Consider the following 6,000-nt stretch of genomic DNA (forward strand, 5'->3'; position numbering starts at 1 on the left):
GCCTTGACAGTGACAGGCTACTAGCTATTCCACTGCAAGAGGCATCATTAGCAGCTGGTGTGTCAAAACAGCCAAAGGGTGAACCCTTTCTCTCACTCTTCAACTGTGCAGGTCACTGGGGCCTCCACTCAGTGAGTGGGTGTTGGACATGTTAGATTATAGACCAGTGCAGGGGTGGTGTTCGTGGGTAACGGGTTTTATCCACAGAGTTTTAAAATGTCTGCACTATCGCTTTCAGCAAGTGGAATTTAACCCTGAAATGTGTGAGGTGATGCATTTTTGTGGGATGAACAACACAAGGGATTATGAAATGAATGGTAACATGTTTGGAAATGCAGAGGTCCAGGGGGATCTTGGGGTGCACGTCCATAGATCCCTGAAAGCAGCAGGACAGATAGATAAGGTGGTTCAGAAAGCATGTGGGATATTTGCCTTTATTAACTCGGGCACAGAATATAAGGGCCGGGATGGCCTGTATAAAACACTCGTTAGACCACAGGTGGAATACCGTGAGCAGTTCTGGTCGCCACACTAGGCAAATGCCGTGGGGAGGCAATGGCCTAATGGTTTTATTACGAGACTGTTAATTCAGAAACTCAGCTAATGCTCTGGGGACCCGGGCTCGAATCCCCACCACGGCAGATGGTGGAATTCGAATTCAATAAAAAAAAATCTGGAATTAAAAATCTACTGATGTTGATTGTCGGAAAAACCCATCTGGTTCACTAATGTTCTTTGGGGAACGAAATCTGCCATTTGGAAAAGTATGAGGTTATGCATTTTGGGAGGAGGAATGGAGGCACAGACTATTTTCTAAATGGAGAAATGCTTAGGAAATCAACAGGACAAAGGGACTTGGGAGTCCTTGTTCAAAATTCTCTTAAAGTTAATGTGCAGGTTGAGTTGGCAGTTAGGAAGGCAAATGCAATGTTAGTACGCGTGTCGAGATACAAGAGCAGCGATGTACTTCTGAGGCTGTATGAGGCTCTGGTCAGGTCCCATTTGGAGTATTGTGAGCAGTTTTGGGTCCTATATTTAAGGAAGAATGTACCAGCCTTGGAAAGAGCCCAGAGGAAGTTCACACGAGTGATCCCTGGAATGAAAAGCTTGTCGTATGGGGAATGGTTGAGGACTCTGTGTCTGTACTCATTGGAGTTTAGAAGGATTGGGGGGGGGGATCTTATTGAAACTTATAGAATACTGCGAGGCCCTGGATAGAGTGAACGTGGAGAGGATGTTTCCACTGCAGGAAAGATTAGAACCAGAGGGCACAACCACAGACTAAAGGGACGATCCCTAAAAACAGGAATGAGGAGGAATTTCTTCAGCCAGGGAGTGGTGAATCTGGGGGACTCTTTTATTTTTGATTTGATTTGATTTATTATTGTCACGTGCATTAACACACAGTGAAAAGTATGGTTTCTTGTGCGCTATTACAGACAAAACATACCATTCATAGAGAAGGAAATGAGAGAGTGCAGAATGTAGTGTTACAGTCACAGAAAGCATTGTTAGAGAGTTTAGAAGAGTTAGAATGAAGGTTTAGAAGCATGGAATGAGAGTAAAAGTTAGAATTAGGAGGGATGCCGGGCACAGCTTGCCACAAGTCGCATTGCCCCGGCGCCATCTTGCCGCAGAAGGCTGTGGAGGCCAGGTCATTGAGTGTCACTGAGACAGAGATAGGTAGGTTCTTGATTATTAAGGGGATTAGGGGCTGTGGGGAAAAGGCAGGAGAATGGGGATGAGAAAAATATCAGCCAAGATTGAATTAGGCCAATTCGATGGGCCGAGTGGCCTAATTCTGCTCCTATGTCTTATGGTCTTATCCTTATCTGATTGGTCTACTTGTGACTCCAGAGCCACAGCAATGTGGTTGACTGTCAATTGTCCTCCAAGGGTAACGAGGGATGGGCAATAAATGCTGGCCCAGCCAGCAGTGCCCATGTCCCACAAATTAATTTTAAAAAAGTGTTGGAGAGAGTGTGGAGGAGTTGAACCAGGATGCTGCCTGGGCTGGAGTTCTCCAGCTAGCAAGAGAGACTGGATTGGCTGGGATTATTTTCCTTGGAGCAGAGAAGGCTGTAGGGGAGGTGTACAAAACTATGAGGGACGTAGATAGGGTAGATGGGAAGAAATCTTTCTTCTTAGTAGAGGGGGCAGTAACCAGGGGGCAGAGGTTTAAGGGAAAGGGGAGGAGATTTAGAGAGGATTTGAGGGAGAGTGTTTTGACCCAGAGGGTGGTGGAAATCTGGAAAGTGCTGCCTGAAAAGGTTGTAGAGGCAGGAAACCCTCACAACATTGGAGAAGCATTTAGACGAACATTTGAAATACCAAAGAGCACACAAGGCTACAGAGCAAGTGCTGGCAAATGGGATTAATGGCTGGCGGAAACATGGTGGGTTAAAAGGCCTCTCTTTGTGTTGTGAAACATCCTGGAGGTGATCTTAACAAAAAAATTCTCAGTGTCGAATGAGCGCAAAAATGGGAAAGACTCAGACTCGGTTTTTTTGCTGAGAGAAAAGTTCAAACCTTATTGCACGTAGAGAAAAATAGGAGGCAAAGTGTGATTCTCACCAGTGGGGGGAGTGGGAGCCTATTCATGCCAGGAAGCCGGCTGATGAGTGCTGGAGGGTGCTATTGCGCATGCGCCTAATTGTCACTTTCCCCACTTCAAAGGGCATCGCACCCCCAACCCCCACCCCTACTCTCTCATTACCTCCCTGATTGTGGCCCCTGATTTCCCTCCCCATCCGCCTGGTCCATCACTGTGCCAGCAATCAGAGTGCGCAGTTCCCCACAAAGAACAAACAAAATTACAGCACAGGAACAGGTCCTTTGGCCCTCCAAGCCTGCACTGACTGTGCTGCTCGACTTAACTAAAACCTCTTACCCTTCCGGAGACCATATCCCTCTATTCCCATCCTATTCATGTACTTGTCAAGGTACCCCTGAAAAGTCACTACCGTATCTGCTTCCACTGCCTACCCCGGCAACGAGTTCCAGACACCCACTACTCTCTGTGTAAAATATCTGCCTCGTACATCTCCTTTAAACCTTGCCCCTCGCACCTTAAACTATGCCCTCTAGTAATTGACTCTTCCAAGCAGGGAAAAAGCTTCTGACTATCCACTCTGTCCATGCCCCTCATAATCTTGTAGACTTCTATCAGGTCTCCCCTCAACTTCTGTCGCTCCAGTGAGAACAAACCAAGTTTCCCTAACCTCTCCTCATAGCTAATGGCTTCCATACCAGGCAACATCCTGGTAAATTGTTTCCGTACCCTCTCCAAAGCCTCCACATCCTTCTGGTAGTGTGGTGACCAGAATTGAACCCTGTATTCCAAGTGCGGCCTAACTAAGGCTCTATAAAGCTGCAACATGACTTACCAATTTTTAAACTCAATACCCCGGTCGATGAAGGCAAGCATGGCGTATGCCTTGATTACCTTCTCCACCTGCATTGGCACTTTCAGTGACCTGTGTATCTGTACACCCAGATCCCTTTGCCTATCAATACTCTTAAGTGTTCTGCCATTTACTGTATATTTCCTATCTGTATTCGACTTTCCAAAATGCACTACCTCACATTTGTTCACCTGCCACCTCTCCGCCCAAGTCTCCAACTGATCTATATCCTGCTGTATCCTCTGATAGTCCTCATTGCAAATCTGTCATCCGCAAACTTACTAATCAATCCAGTTACAGTTTCCTCCAAGTCATTTATATATATTACAAACAGCAAAGGTCCCAGCACTGATCCCTGAGAAACACCACTTGTCACTGCCCTTCATTCAGAAACACACCCTTCCACTGCTACCCTCTGTCTTCTTTGACGGAGCCAGTTCTGTATCCGCCTTGCCAGCTCACCTCTGATCCCATGTGATTTCACCTTCTGCACCAGTCTGCCATGAGGGACCTTGTCAAAGGCCTTACTGAAGTCCACGTAGACAACATCCACTGCCCTACCATCATCAATCATCTTTGTTACTTCCTCGAAAAACTCAATCAAGTTTGTGAGGCACACACTGTTGATTCTTCAGACACTATCTAATCTGTGCACCTTTGACCATTAAGGGGCAATTTAGCACGGCCATTCTATCTAACCTGCACACCTTTGGACTGTGGGAGCACATGGAGGAGGCCCATGCAGAGACGGGGAGAATGTACAATCTCCTCAAGAACAGCGACCCAAGCTGGGAATTGAATCCAAGTTCCTGGCACTGTGAGGCAGCAGTGCTAACTGATGTGCCACCGTGCTTCTAGTACAGTACCAATAGATTGCTGCATTGCCTGACAGATGAAGGGGATGTGAAAGATCCCAAGGCAATATTTTGAAGGGCGCGGGAGATATCCCTGATGGCTGATGTACATCCCTCAATCAACGTCACAAAAACAGATTAATCGCTCAATCTCATGTTGCTGACTGGGGGAGTTTGCTGTGAAGAAATTAGTTACCTTGTCTCCTGCATTACGGGAGTAACTACGCTTCAGAAACACTGAGGGTCATAGAGGTTTACAGCATGGAAACAGGCCCTTCAGCCCAACTTGTCCTTGCTGCCCTTTTTTTTAAAACTTTTTAAAGCTAATCCCAATTGCCCCCATTTAGCCCATATCCTTTTATACCCATCTTACCCATGTAACTGTCTAAATGCTTTTTAAAAGACAAAATTGTACCTGCCTCTATTACTATCTGTGGCAGCTTGTTCCAGACACTCACCATCCTCTGTGTGAAAAAAATGTCCTCTGGATAGTTTTGTATCTCTCCTCTCTCACCTTAAACCTACGCCCTCTAGTTTTAGACTCCCCTACCTTTGGGAAAAGATGTTAACTATCTAGCTGATCTGTGCCCCTCATTATTTTATAGACCTCTATAAGATCACCCCTTAGTCTCTTATGCTCCAGAGAAAAAAGTCCCAGTCTATCCAGCCTCTCCTTATAACTCAAACCTTCAAGTCACGGTAGCATCCTAGTAAATCTTTTCTGCACTCTTTCTAGTTTAATAGTATCCTTTCTATCATAGGGTGACCAGAACTGTACACAATACTTCATCTGAGATTTCTGGTGGTCATTGAAGGTGCTCCAAATGTAAGTGTTTTTCTTTCTGGATGTGTAGTCACCGTTGCTACGTGTTAAATTATGTAAACAGACATTGAGTGAGGGATAATTATTGGCCAGGAATAGTGCCGTGGGACATTTGATGTTGAACTGAGATGGCAGACAGAGACTTGATTTAGTATTTTATCCAAGGTGAAACCTTTGACATTATGGCACTCCCTCATCGCTGGGCCAGCACGTCATCCTGGAGTGGCTCTCCACGGGCAGTGCGCAAGTTGCGAAAGTTGGGTGGCACAGTGGTTAGCACTGCTGCCTCACAGCGCCAGGGACCCGGGTTCAATTCTGGCCTTGGATCACTGTCTGTGTGGAGTTTGCACATTTTCTCTGTGTGGGTTTCCTCCGGGTGCTCCAGTTTCCTCCCACAGTCCAAAGATGTCGCGTTAGTTGGATTGGCCGTGTTAAATCGCTCTTAATGTCAAGGGAACTGGCTAAGGTAAATTTGCGGGATTACAAAGATAGGGTTTGGGCGGGATTTACCATAGAACCCTACAGTGCAGAAAGAGGCCCTTCGGCCCATCGAGTCTGCACCGAACACAATCCCACCCAGGCCCTACCCCCATATCCCTACATATTATATCCACTAATCCCTCTAACCTACACGTCCCTGGACACTAAGGGGCAATTTCTTAGCACGGCCAATCAACCTAACCCGCACATCTTTGGACAGTGGGAGGAAACCGGAGTCCCCGGAGGAAACCCACGCAGACATGAGGAGAGTGTGCAAAATCCACACAGACAGTGACTTGAGCCGGGAATCGAACCCAGGACCCTGGAGCTGTGGAGCGGCAGTGCTAACCACTGTGCTGCCGCGCCGCCGGATCGTTGTCGGTGTAGGCTCAATGAGCCGAGTGGCCTCCTTCTGCACTGTTGGGATTCTACGAAAGAT

This window comes from Carcharhinus amblyrhynchos, chromosome 9, assembly GCF_965287045.1.
Source record: "Carcharhinus amblyrhynchos chromosome 9, sCarAmb.v2.hapA, whole genome shotgun sequence".
NCBI classification, from domain to species: Eukaryota; Metazoa; Chordata; class Chondrichthyes; order Carcharhiniformes; family Carcharhinidae; genus Carcharhinus; species Carcharhinus amblyrhynchos.